The sequence below is a fragment of the Mauremys reevesii genome, linkage group 7 (assembly GCF_016161935.1).
Source record: "Mauremys reevesii isolate NIE-2019 linkage group 7, ASM1616193v1, whole genome shotgun sequence".
In the NCBI taxonomy this organism is placed as follows: Eukaryota; Metazoa; Chordata; order Testudines; family Geoemydidae; genus Mauremys; species Mauremys reevesii.
The window spans coordinates 23,868,362-23,883,464 of NC_052629.1; the positions used below are offsets into that span (position 1 = coordinate 23,868,362).

General features: G+C 38.5%; 1 long non-coding RNA gene across 1 annotated transcript in view; it reads left to right on the forward strand.

Moving 5' to 3' along the window:
- LOC120368732 overlaps nt 1-14,870 on the forward strand; it is a 72,947-nt gene extending 58,077 nt beyond the window's left edge. The window contains exon 3 of the long non-coding RNA XR_005582750.1: nt 14,786-14,870. This is a non-coding gene — a long non-coding RNA (uncharacterized LOC120368732). The remainder of the gene's footprint in view (nt 1-14,785) is intronic.
- The last annotated feature ends 233 nt before the right edge of the window (nt 14,871-15,103 follow it).

Sequence of the window (15,103 nt, forward strand, 5' to 3'; positions counted from 1 at the left end):
GTCTAAACTGAAGAAAGAGTGACTGTTTTTTTAATTACATGTGAGAAAATAGAACCTTGTATGTTCCAGAAAGACAGCATTTGTGATATGGCTGTTTCTCCTTTGCCACCATTTTATTGTAGCTTTTGGCATGCATCAGAATTGTGGTTATTAAATTATTATTATGTGAATTCCAGCTGTTGGTCATGTGTTTCCAGCTATGAAGACACACACAGAAACAAAACAAAACAACCCCCCCAACAATTCAACAAACAGATGCATTCTAGGGCTGCAATAACTGCTTAAATGAATTTCAAACTTCAGTGTCCAAGTCTCTCTAAACTCAAAGTTTAGCTGTCATTTATCCAGCTGGGGTGAGCAAGAGGAGTAGGAGTGGCAGTTGGCCATGTATGGAAAGTGTATGGGACTTTATGACATGCGAGGTGCTGTGGATGCAAGGGATCAGAATTGAATTCCACAGCTGGAGAGCTACTCAACTGTATTTTTGATTTTCAATAAATGTGTTCAACTAAATGAGGGGTAGACATTTGTGTCAGGCAAGGGGGCGTGCAAAGAAACAGCCATATATTTTAGACCAATCCTTATAAATTACACCCACTCCTGGTTCAGTGCTATGTCAAAGATGAAGCAAGGATATTTTATTAATAACAGAGAAAAATTAAGTATCTGGGTTTTCTGGAATGAAGGTGAGGTTGTTAACTGATGGGGTGTTTCTGAGTTCTTCTAACTATGAGCCTGATTTTGCCACCCTTACTCATGCTGAGCAGTAGTCCCTTTGAAATTAGTGAGTAAGGGTGACAGAACCTGCCCCTTCGGGTTTCCCAGGGTAGTGTTCATATTTGAAGTTTAAACCAATTACACAGACATGTAAGTCCCTTTCACATGCCACCACATGGTCCTGTAATCCTTTAGGCTGTTTTTTGTTTGTTTGTTTTTTGTTTTGATTTGCTTATGTGTGCCATATGCACATTAACGCCAATGTAAAGCTCTGTAATAAATCACTTAATGCCTGCATCAAGTTAGTTGTTGTTTTGGTGAATTGAGACCACAGTTTTTTCTGTAATAATCCAATAATGGACAGTGCAGCCATAGACCACACTGTAATGTATATTGTAGGGAAATATGGTAATAGTCTGAAATGGCAATTCTCCTAAATAAATAGCACATCAACTTACTTAAACCTAATCATAAATGGGACAAATTGGACCCATGTGCAAACAGAAATCTGAGCAGAATGCAGGAGTTAAAGAACCCATTGTTTTCTAGCCTGACCCTGGGTAGAGAAAGCCGTGTGTCAGGTTACATCTGTTAAAATGATTCTAATGCCAGCTCAGTATTTTAATTATAAATATATAAAACATTTAATAAGAAGACAGTCTGGGCTTACTAAGCCTTTAAAAAGCTCAATGTGGGTGGAGTGGGTAGAATGGTATTCCATGTGCCCCGGCTAGAGTGCCAGCATATAATGATTGAATGTTTTCCTGTAATAAATTGAAAAAATCTGGTTTGTAAGAATGGATCCAAATCACTTGGCATTAGAAAGGTAATTTGTTACCTAGCTTCCTCTTGGAAACTAACTGATTCCAAGTTTGCTGGAACTTAGCAGGGGTTATAATGTCCAAAAAGAGAAAGAAAGGAACAACTAGGACATTTGTTGCTATGATCTTTAAAAAAAAAAAAAAAGAGAGAGAGAGAGAGAGAGAAAAGGTATTTGTTTCTCTCATTCTCTCTCTTTTTTTTTTTTTTAAAGTTTCTCACTTATGGCTCCAAACAAGAGGTTCAGCAGCCAAAAAGAAAAAAAAGAGGTTACTCAGGACAAAAGCCAGATCTATAGCCACCTTCTTTGTACCTTTCCAAATCTCAAGCCTGCTTAATTATGATTAATTGCCACATGGATAATCAGATACAGTTTCAAAAGGTTGGAGATGACAGTCCAAGGACACAAGGGAAGAAGGAAGGTTCGCCTTTGTTGCAAGAAAAAAAAAATCAGGTCCCTTCCTCAGCCCATAACCTTTTCTTATTTTAACAATTCCAAACGGAATTAATACCATCGGTATATTGTTCCTGCTCCTGGGAATTGAACTTCAACTGTACAATTTCTGCAGCTGTCAGTTTTTTCAGACCTCCTGTCAATAAAGCAATGTTGGGGTGCCCTTCTTCTTGAATGAAAGCAGTTTCAAGTTTCTGCTTTATGTCGGTGCTTTCTGGGTGGTGTGACATGATGAGAAAGTACAAAAAATAATAACAGCAGTTAAAAAGCTTCCACTCTTGCCTTAACTGGATCAAATGTAATAGACTTCAGTCTTTTCTCTTTATTTCCTTTGCTTGTTTTAGAAAATACTGTGAAAAGTGCAGGAGATTTTGTCTTGCCAGCTCTTTCCTCCATTTAAAATCCCTTTGGCTAAGTCAAGGATCACAGTATGTCATTTCCAGCCTAACAGAAGTGTTGGGCCTCGTTCAGCTCCTATTACTAGGAGGCAAATCCCTAGGTTCCAGGCGCCAGTGTTTCTGCTTTTGGCTCCTTTCCCAGTATTGTTTCCTTCATTACATTCCAGAGTGCCTCTCAGCCAGTTAATGTTTGCACTGGGAGGTCCAAATATCCAGCAATCAGCACTGAACTTTTCTCTTTTTGTTGAGAATTGCAGGTTTCAAATGCAATCACTGGCTTTAAAGAAAAACTTACAGGTGAACACAAAAGCACTAATTTCTATTTCATTCACAAACAGTAATATTTGCTTCAGTTTCACCATGTGTACTTGTAAAACAGTTTTAGAAGTGTTCTGGCTTTTAAAGATCTTATACTGGCTAGAATTGTTTTACCAATTTTGGAGTAATAATTCCCCCCCACACACACACACACAAATGCTACAACTATATTTCAGCCTAAGAATTGTTACAGTCATATATTATGTGCAGCTGTTACTATTGATAGTACTACAGCATGTACTCTTTCATTTAAAAAAACAGCAATACAAAAGTGGATAAACTAACCTAAATCAGGTTAAAGGTCATGACATCTAAGGGCTCAATTCTGTCGTCCTTATACATAAATAATAATTCCTTACTCCTTGTGGCAGATTTGGGCCCTAAATTTACATCCATACCATTTATTTAGTAAATTTAAGTTTTTTCAACATTATTTAGGGCAGAGGTTCTCAACCTTTTTCTTTCTGAGGCCCACCTGTTCCACGACGACTGTTTTTTTTGCATATAAAAGGCCAGGCTAGCACTAGGGGGTAGCAAGCAGGGCAATTGCCTGGACTCCATGCCACAGGGGGTCCTGTGAAATTAAGTTGCTTAGGCTTCGGCTTCAGCTCTGGGTGGCGGGGCTTGGAACCCCAAGCTTCAGCCACATGCAGTGGGGCTTTCTGCCCTGGGCCACAGCAAGTCTAATGCCGGCCCTGCTTGGTGGACCCCTTGAAACCTGCTTGGGGCCCCACAGTGGGCCCAAGGCCCCTGGTTGAGAACCACTGATTTAGGATATTGATATTAATCATCATGGACTAAAGTATTTGAATGCACTGGGAAAATCAATATTGTGAATTTCAACTAATATGCCCATATACCAAAGGTATTTAGGCACCTAACTCCAGTGGAAGATAGGCACCTAAATACCTTTTGGGATCTGGGCCATAATGACTTGGATGCATGCTTACAATTCCATAAGAAGCTCATCTTGGGCTCAATCCTGAAACTTACTGGGTAGCTCCTGTATGATTCTAAGCACTCTCATTTCCCAATTACTTCCAAATCAATGCCCTGGATGTCTCAAGTTGGGCATTCAGGCACGGAAGCATCCACAGTGAGTAGTCACTTTTGAAAATATAGGCCTTTTGCTCCTGTCATCAAACTTCCAATAAAAACAATGGGAATGCTTTGTGTGTATTGACAAAGGATAGGGCCCATATATTAAGAAGCTAAGATAGCATGAGATTTAGCCTGAACCTATTAATTTTACTGTACAAACCCTTTAAACTAAGGGCTACTTTCATCACAATTCGTTTACTATGAAGTTTCAAGAAGGCTTTCTATGAAATTTCCCTGTCTCAGCAACCATGGGACATAAGGCTGATTAAGTAACAAAAAAAAGTCCACCACACTTCCCTGTGGAACAAAATAGTACAAGCTGGTAATTCCTCACTACCTTTCATATAGCCTACAGCTATACCTCAACCCATGACCATATGTCATATGATTGGTGTCATGGTGTCCTATGGGTGCTAGCTCACAGTGATGATATCAGGTTCATGGAAGTGAATATGCTCATAGAGAATACCAATATTAACTCAGTCTAAATAACAACCCTGCTAAAGGAGATAAACCAAAAGATGAAACACAATGGATTCCAGGTTGCAATATGCTTTCATTTTGTTAAGATACTAGGCATTTTACAGATTACTGATAATGAGGCTAACATAAAGCAGAAATAATTTGATAGTATATAGGTCAGGAATGTGCCTAGGATATTTCTGCCACCCTGCCGCAAATAGTCACAAGCATGATTTTCTAGCAGAACAAATTGCTGGCAATGATTTTTTTCTACCTTTCTATCAACAAAACAACAAGACACTCAACTATGCCTTCTCTACTTATGCTAGTTCAATGGTATTCTTTTTCAATGCATATCTTTTTACAAGATAGGCCAAGCACAATATGCTTTGTTTTATTCCTACAGTACCTATTGCTTACCCTCTTTGACATCATTTTGCCTGAATGCAGAGTGCCTGAGTTCAGTACATTTAGGTGTAAAAAGCACAGGTAACATGAATAGCTTACTGCCTAAAAGAATGATGTAAATGTTACACCTGCTTATAAACACACGTGAAATATTTTTGACACAAGGTTCAGACAGCTCCAGATCTTCAGGACGCTTCTATACAAACTCCTGTGTTTCATAATCTGCTTTTTGCTCACTTAGTTCACACAGCATAGTATTCTTTTCAGCAGTCTATTTCATAATAAGGACACCAATCTGGACAGCACATAAACACATTTAGGTCTTATTGAAGTCAAAAGGACTTAAGCTTAAAGTTAAGCACATTGTTAAGTGTCTTCCAGAATAGGCACCTAATAGAACAGCACATACCTTCACAATGTAAGCATTACCAATGTCTGACCTTGTTTCCCCTTACTCCCTACTGCCTGGTTGGGACAAGTTCCCACTTGAGCTGAGACACTACCAGTGAGAAGGGAAACTGGACTTTCCCACTTAGCAAATTCAAATGTACAGTAATTCTGTGGTGGCCTAAATCACACACAAACTTTTCAAATTGACATTGTGCCCTGGATTCCCACAGCAGCAGATATGACAAATATTAAAGGAAATGTCTTGGCTTTAGATTCTTATGTATAAACATCAAGAAATTGAGAACAATATATCAAGTGAGCTCTCTAAAGCAGATGTAAAGCTATATTACATATATATAGTGCCATCACTGATGATAACAAAGCATTTTTTCATTACGTAATTATTCTAACCACACTCCTGTAAAGTGAAAAGTTTCTCCTAGTTTAAGTGATGATTAGTTCTCGCTGTATTCCCAATATTAATTGTAGGTCACAGAAGAAATTTTTAAAGAGTTAGAATGGCTATAGTAACAGGGAAGCTGAACGAGGCCAGATCAGACCAGATCTGCGATGGCTGTACTGGCAGGATGCAAAGCAGAAATGTCCAAAGAGGAAAGAGAAGCTTGACCCTTTTGGAGGTTCAGGCATCACTGGAGAGGATAGCTTTGGGTTTAAATGGGCTCTCACATAAATAAAAGAACATACCAACTACAAGGAATCAACAAACTCTTCTTTGTTGGCTTGTTGTTGGTTTTTTTACAGAGATACACTGAAGATGGCTCCTGCCATTCTATAAATTTAATTCAAAATGCCCCAAATCAATTCACAGTCTCTTTAGATGGCTTGACAGAAAGGAAGGGTCAGAACTGGGGGAGTGGGGATGTAGTAGTATTCTTCCAAACTCTACCCATGTGAATCACCAAAATGAGATGCCACACAAACAAGATGTTAAACAAATCAGAGCTCTGCTTGGCTCCCAGTTGGTGGGGCTCCCCTAGGCTCATTGGGCTTGGCTCTGTGACTGGTAAAAAAAAAAGTGCTGGTATTTCCCAAATGTCACCCACTTGGGTCCCCAATATGAGATGTCACTCACAGTAAACTATGCAGATCTGTGATCCTCCCTCTCCTTTTACATGAAAGAGTTAAATAGTTCACACTGAGATTTAAATCATCATCACTAGTCATCTTAGTTAACACCTCACAGAGATAAATGGAGCAGTTCAAAATTCTCAGTGCTTTTGTTCCAGGTTCTCTGCAGACTCATGTAGACATTTCTGCATTGGTTACATTCAGTTCCCATTTTTGAGGGTTTCTTTGCAACGATCACAGGTAGAGACTTACTTTAAAAAAAATACAAAAGCTGATATTCTGGAGAAGTAGGTAACAGCTTCAGAGAGATGCCAGTTCAGAATACAGGTGAGTACCAGCTGTTTGTGTGCTGCTGGAAAGAGAAAAATCTTTGCCAAGATGACATGAGAGTTGAGTAATACTTCCTCTGTACTAATAACTGTCTGTTATTAGTGAAAGAAGGAGAAATCACAAGCCTACTACAGCTGTCACTAATGTATATACCAATCGTTATTACTCCTGCGTCTACTTCCTTTTTGAAACCAAAGGACTCTTACTGGGGGAGCTTTGTAGCTGTTGATGGTAAAAAGTCAAAGCTGGTACTTTTTCTCCCTTAACTAGTTAATCCTCCCTGTGGTTATAGTAATCACTAAATTGTTATAGATTTTGTTGTCACTAGTAGCTTCATACTCATATTCCCTAAGCTTCCATCTTCATCCTCATCAGTTTCTCCATTCAGAATTATAATAAAACCGAAAACAATGTGCTCATAATATTTCCTCCAGTTCCAAAAACAAGAAAGAAAACAAAGAGCTAGCAGATGCTGATTTCCTCACTTAACTGCACATATTTTATAGTATTTGTCTGATTTTTTCCCAAGACACCCACCTGACTTCCCTTTCTCTCCAGTGTCTCCGAACTGCAGCCAGACACTGCTAATCATGTAAGATGCAGCCCATGAAAATAGACTGCAACTAAGTGAAATGTACCCTTTGACTTTAATGCCTTCACATGCACTATGAAGCTCAAGTGGTGTCTTTGCTAAATGGAATGCATTTTCATTGGCAAAAACTGTGGCAAATTATAGCTATGAAGATGAGGTATTTTTCACTATTTCACTAAGCAGCAAAAATAAATTGTGATTTCAATACAGAGTATGTACAAAACTGCAAGCCTTTTCCAAACATTTCTGGAGGAAATCAAATAGGAATATAATACTTTTCATTTCCCTCCAAAGATCTCAAAGTGCTTTACAAACTTTAATGAATTTAGGCCCACAACACTCCTCTGAGGTTGGCTATTATTTATCCCAAATGTTCTCAAACTTTTTCTTAGTGTGGATGATATTTTAGTGTGGAGATTGTCTTCAGACCACATTCTCTCCCATTCACGAGGGTATGACATCCCTGTGGTAACTAAAACAATTGTCTTCATGGAAGAGTATTTAATGCATGTTTAGATGTCTTTTAATGTCATTTGGTAGCTGGAAAAAAGCAAGAGGATCCAGCATAATATAACCACATAGCTCTTCTTGGATCACAAACATGTACTTCGCAGGCCATCAGTGATCCATGGTCAATGTTTAGCCATATTTACAAATGCAGAAACTGAAGGACAGAGCTAAAATGACTTGCCCATGGTCACATAGAAAGACTGTGGCACAGCTGGGAAAATAATTTGTTTGGTTTCCCCATCTACAATGAGCAAAGTAGGCATTTGTCAGAATAAACTTTTTTTCTCCCCCCACATTAAGAAAAATAAAAACAAGAAAGCAAGAGAGAGAGAACATAAGGGATTCACTATAAAGCTCCAGGATGAAGTCCACGGTCAACAATTTCGGTCCTCTGGCACAACAAACATAAACATGACCTTCTCATAAACTAACCAGGGAAATACGATCTAGATGGAGCTACTATAAGATGGGTGCATAATTGGTTAGAAAACTGTTCCCAGAGAGTAGTTATCAGTGGTTGCCAGTCAAGCTGGAAGGGTATATCAAGTGGGCCCCCCCAGGGATGAGTTCTGGGTCCAGTTCGGTTCCATATCTTCATCAATGATTTAGATAATGGCATAGAGAGTACACTTATAAAATTTGTGAATGATACCAAGCTGGGAGGGGTTGCAAGTGCTTTGGAGGAAAGGATTAACATTCAAAATGATCTGGACAAACTGGAGTAATGGTCTGAAGTAAAGAGGATGAAATTCAATAAGGACAAATGCGACGTACTCTGCTTAGGAAGGAACAATCAGTTACACACGTAGAAAACGGGACATTACTGCCTAGAAAGGAGTACTGCAGAAAGGGATCTGGAGGTCAGAGTGGATCACAAGCTAAAGATGAGTCAACAGTGTAAGAACATTGCAAAAAAAAACCCAAACATCATTCTCGGATGTATTAGCAGGAATGTTGTGAGCAAGACACAAGAAGTAATTCTTCTGCTGTACTCCACGGTGATTAGCCTCAGCTGAGGTATTGTGCCCAGTTCAGGGTGCGACATTTCAGGAAGGATGTGGACAAATTGGAGAAAGTCTAGAAAAGAGGAACAAAAAGGATTCAAGGTCTAGAAAACATGACCTATGAGGGAAGATTGAAAAAAAATGTGTTTGTTTAGTCTGGAGAAGAGAAGACTGAGGGGGGACATGACAACAGTCTTTAAGTATATAAAAGATTGTTACAAAAAAAGAGGAAGAAAAATTGTTCTTGTTAACCTCTGAGGATAGGGCAAGAAGCAATGGGCTTAAATTGTAGCAAGGTCAGGTTAGATTGGACATTAGGAAAAACCTCCTAACTGTTAGGGTGGTTAAGCACTGGAATAAATTGCTTAGGAGGGCTGTGGAATCTCCAACATTGGAGATTTTTAAGAGCAGGTTAGACAAACACCTTTCAGGGATGGTCTAGGTAATACTTAGTCCTGCCATGAGTATAGGGGACTGGCCTACATGACCTCTCGAGGTCCCTTCCAGTCCTACGATTCTATGATGATAAGAACTCTCAACAATAAGAGTAAAGCTCACCTGTGCAGGGAATAGAACTTTCCGCAGGGGTGATCCAACATTGTGGCATAACTCCTCCAGGAACTAAAAACCATCACAAATCTCACTACTTTCCTTTGCAAGTGCCTTCTCTAATATAAAAACACAGCAACAAGGACATTTAATAAATAAATAAATAATAACAAAAATGCCTACCAAAACAAGACATTTCACTGCACACACTTCTCCCTCTGGAGGAGCATGACAGAACAAACATATGACAGACGTGTAGTCGCCTTGCTGAAAGCATTTTTGGAAGGCATTCACATAGAATATAGAATCATAGAATATCAGGGTTGGAAGGGACCTCAGGAGGTCTTCTAGTCCAATCCCCTGCTCAAAGCAGGACCAATCCCCAACTAAATCATCCCAGGCTCTAAGGAAGGAGATTCCCCCACCTCCCTAGGTAACTCATTCCAGTGCTTCACCACCCTCCTAATGAAAAAGTTTTTCCTAATATCCAACCTAAACCTCCCCCACTGCAACTTGAGACCATTACTCCTTGTTCTGTCATCTGGTACCACTGTGTACCAAAATACAACATTGATAATAGTATAAAAACCTATACAGAATAGAACAGAATAGAATAGCTTTGCAGCATTTGGCTTCTGAACCGAATCATAGAATAGCAGCTGCCTCACAGCTGCCCCTGTAGCAGGTTGGGTGACTCCTTGAACCTTCTCCCAAAATTCAAAGCAAATTAAAACTGAAGTTTTTTAAGGTCCAATTTTTTTTCTTGTTTATTTTTGATGTTTTGCGCCTCTGTGCTTCCAGGCTCTGTCCAGGATCAGAAGTAGTGCTGGAACTTTGTGAGAAATGATGTTATTGTATATTTTCAGCCCAATTTTACAAACCCAAATGTCCCAGATTGTTGTTTGGATGAACTCCAGAATAAGCACCTGCAGTAAGAGGTTTGGTTTATGTGAACATTATGAAGGCCCTTCAACAATAGTAATATCACTATAGAACAAAAATTTAGTACTGTAAAGATCATAATTTACATCACTGTAAAACTGCAGCGTAGTAGATTTCTTCCCTTGACACCTTATTCTTAATAAATAAAATAAATAAATAATAATAACAACAGTATATCAAGATTTGTTTCATGCTCCCAGTTCAGTTTATTTAATAAATGGAAAGTAAAAGTGTTTTTAATATTAGTGATCTTCTGTTGAATCTCTCTGTTGCATTGTCTCTACTAAGGAAAAACTGGTTAGCTATAGCTCTTTGTGGCCTGAGAAGCATGTTCACCTTATTTTTTATCACAAAACTTCTAATTGCTAGTAAAAAATAAAGTAAATAATTTAAAAATCATCCAGTGTATTTCCATCATTTAAAAGTGTACACTGCACCTTGTGGCCACACCCAAGTTCAGTGAGAGACCTAATCAAACCATCTGGTCAGGTGGGGAAGGAGCTTCTCCTAAGCTTGCCATGGTTCAGCCATGACAGTTAACAGTCACTTTAAATCTGCAGAATAACATTTTTCATTATCAGCTTCTATTCCAGCACATATTTAATACATTATACAAAATAATTTAAAACATTATTTAAGTATTAATAGCATGCTTGGCACTGTGCAAAACTCCAAAGATGGACAATGTAAAGTACACTGGGGAATCCAGAGGTGAGGTCTCTCTAAAGGGCCTTTTATCCACTCAAATTAAAAATCTTTCATGTGAGTAGCCCCACTCTGGTTAGTGTTTGTGGGCTTCACTTCCTTTAGTGAGGTCTGAGTAGGGATTTGAAAAAGAAGAGGGTAACCACCTGGTGCCTAGGGAGACAGTACAGAAGAAGGATGATCTGGTAATGATCTAACTTACATCAATTTAGCTATATTGATTTCAGTGGGAGTTACTTCTGATATTCACTGATGTAATTGATATTAGAATGGATTCTACCATGTTGTCTTCAGGGTTATTTAGATGTTAGAGATTTTTCCCCCTGAGCATTTCGACTCTCTGTTGGTTTATTTCAGATATAGTGGGATATCTTGAAGAAAACTCCAAATGGTCCTTCAGATATGAAAAATTTCTAGACATGAACAATCCTCTGTGGACTATGAAACTCTTTTTCAATCACTATGAGTGGCACACAGACGACAGTTGAAGTTTTCAGTGGAAAACTATTGCCCAGTGGGTTAAAAAAATAAAGGCTAATGGGATTTTCCTTAATGCTGAAGCCATTTAACAGAGGTTTTATTCTCCACTAGATGTCACTACAGCTGTGTGAAATGTTTACAACAAACAACACAAAATTCCCCTAGTTTTGAGTTTTGTTACAAATTCAGAACTTGGACCAGGTTTTCTTAAAAGGTCTGCTTTTGTTCTGAGACCTTTGAAGGGAACTGCACTGATTAATGCCTTTGTGTCAAAATCATACAAAAAACATGGCTTGGCATGTTTTTGAGGTCAAGGTAGATGAAACTCAGTAATTTCAGATAACTTTTGCTTTGAGATTTTGGCTTCATTTGGGGAACCAAAATGGGACTGGAGAAAATGTTTGCATAGGCATGGTTATTGTTTGGATGGGAAGAACAGGATGCTGTAGAAAGTGGTTTTGGTGATTCAGTGTGCTGCACTCTTCTTTCTGAATCAGCAGTGACTCAGTGTCTCAGGACAGTGTTGGAGATACTGTGCTGCAAAAATGTACCAGTTTTTCAATTTGACATAAAACTGAAATCCTGACAACCTATAGTCATTAAATAATCTATAGCTTTTCTTCTTTCAAGAGTAGAGGTGTTAACCCAAGTGTCATACAGTAAATTCAATTCCTAGTTGGATTACTAGCAAATATTGACTGCCTAAATCCTCCAATAGGCTACAGAAAAGTTCTTCAATTCCTGTCCAAAATTCAGTGTGCTGAGATTATGTGGCCATGTGTAGAATATGACAACGTAATATGTCTTTTCACCAGCTTACCACCTACATCCCTTTTAGTGCCAAATAAATCCTTCAAAATACTGCTATCTTCAGCACTTGAATTTCATTTGCCTCTTTACCTTCCTCCTCCATTGTTTTCCTTTGTCCTGTGGTTTCTCCAGGTGAAGTAACAATTTCCTGGGCCTGTTCCTCTGCTGTTGCTTTTCAAAGGACAGCAGCGAAAGGGAGACCCTTCTAGAGTTAGGAAAGCAGCTATGAAAAGAACAATTACCAACCTGCCAGCACTAATTCTTAGAAGTCATTGGGGGTTTTTGAGTTAAGCTGGAGCTGAGTTTAGTTTTACTATCCATACTGAAGACAAGGAAGGCATGTGGCAGCTTCTTATCAGCAACCCTCCTGTGGATCTGAGGAAGCCTGTAGGAGGTAAGACAGTACTTGGCTGGAAATGTGCGGTAACAGGGGGAGTCAGCAGCATAAGGAGCCACAGTAATTAAGAAGAGAGGGAGATGTTTTCAGGAGACAATGTGGCCAGACCAAAACTCTGCTCCCATTAATTATTACATAATTCCTTGTCTGCCACATAATTCATTGCAGCTCTGCCACATAAACTGGGAGACCTGGGAAAATAACTGAAGGGTTTATCCACTGTATAATACAGCAGGTTGTGAGTAGTGTTGCTATAGGTTGTTAAAGATCTGCCATACTCCCCTGAGAGGTTGAGTTTAGTGATGACTTAGGCAATTCACATATATCTGTTACCTAAGGACAAATTCCATCCACCTTACCCATGCAAGTTCAAGTGCAAATGAATATGTGAAACTTACATTACCCATATTTCTATATTGTATCCAAAGTTTGTATCAAAATTGAGATCTGTTTTTCTAGAAGTCCAATTTTACGAATGTTTCAGAACTTCCTTGGAATCTGTATAAAATCAGATTTTGCCTGTAGTCTCACTGAAGTCAATGGGAATACTCAGCTAGTGAAGCATACAGGATTTGACCCAAAGTTTGTAAAGTAAATGATGAAAGGGTCTACACGTATTATCACTGAGACATATACAGAAAAGTGAGAGAGAGAGAAATTACATCAGTAAATAAACATGACATATGATGTGAGGTCAGACTATATCGCTCTGCATATATTATATTTAAATGTTACCTTATATACTGAATATATGCAATGTGAATTACATTTTCAAATGATCAAATTCTAGGGACATATGGCAAAATATTACTGATTTGAGCTTGATTATTATTCATATTCATTATCAGCCTATTCTCTGAACATGGGCTATGTCTACTAAAGCTTTGACTGTTCTTATGTAGCATGCACATTAAAGACATATGTTCATTTATATACTGTAGCATCTGGATTGCGGAGTATGCCATCCCTTAAACCAGCAAACATTCAGATGCTCAGTGTTCAGTAAATTTAAGAAAATGAATTGAAGCTACTCATCTATTTTAATATGTGCTCTGTAGACATTTTACAGTTTTTTATGGTTTAATTAAAATCTCATGGCAATAGTATGTTTCTTTCTTATCACTATGCCAGTGGTCAGAAAAATTATGGGGTTTCACATACCCTGTATATCATTAATTGTTCTGTTCAAGATAAAAGAATAGTGATATTTTATTATAAATATTGCACAGAGAAAAATACCCCCCCTTCCCGTCTCAGGGGAGTGGAATGTTTCAACAGACTAGCAGAGAAATGACAACCCCATGGCTCCTCAGAGGAAAATGGGAGGTATGGAGAGGGCTGGCTGCACTGAGATCTTCCCCTCTCCTTCTTTGTCCAAAATGGAGGTGGAGATTGTGTATGCCTGAATGAGGAGGAAAACCAAAGAGAAGGAGAAAATTCTCTGTTTCTCTTTTTTAGCCATTGGCCAGTCTGTGGCTAGGGGGGAAGGAAAGCTCATAGTCTCTCATGACCCTCCCCTTCTTGTCTGTGAATCCCTGAGGGCAAGCAGCAGCCATTCTGCTGTGGTTGCTGCCCCAACTGCATGCTCTATAGCGGAGGTATAGTGTGAACTGCATTTCCAAGATGTTGTGGGTCTGACCAATGGTTAGTTTTTGGGATCAGAAAGGATTTTTTCCTTCAGGGCAAGATGGACACTGCACTGGATCTCAAATACATGCCTGATATGGGGAGTATGTTTCTCCCATTAAACCAAAAGTTAATAAATTGGCGGCCATCCTATTACATTCCATCCCCCTGCAATCCATCCCCCTGCAATCCATCCCTCTGTATGCCCATCTCCCTGTTTCATTCTTCTGCATGTCCTGACCAATAAAAGGCTTTTCCTTCCCATTCCCCTTACTGTCTCCATACCTCAAAAGTGCAGAAGGCTCCGAATTAAGAGAAGTACTGTCAGAGTACATTCAGTGCAGGACAATATTGAAGAAGGTTATAAGTATGTTAGGATAAGGGCACCATAATTATGTGAAGAAGTCTGGAGAGAAAAGATTACATTGTTCTGACAACAACAATTTTCAAACATTTAGACCTTTAATATCATTAATTTAAAGTGTGAGATTAAATATTTTATGCAAATATTAGACAACAGCAAAGAGCTCAGCATACTAGGATTTAAAACAAATTGAAAGCATGCAAGACATATTCATTTCTTAAGCAGTTTAGTTAAAAAATCTGTATTGTCTCTATTAGGATTAACTGACAGTAACTCTTTGTGTTCAAATGGATTTAACTTCACTGTGGTTTGTTTTCCAGATATCATTGTCCTCCAGTAATCATGGATAAAGGGAAATGTAAAGGGACAGATGAAGTAAAATATATATCTCCACATGATAAACACAGAATTATGTTTAAATTTCATTACCAAATGGGATTTCAACTTCATATACCATGCCTAATCCTGGACTATAAAAGATGTATAAAACCTCTTGACAAATATAACAGACTTTGTGGAAGTTGCATATATTGATTAAAACATCAAGTGGTTACATACAAACCAATAATGAATTACTTCTTGTTGGAAGATAAAACTTTGTGATATTTAAAATTACAGACTTGAAAGTAAGTAAAATT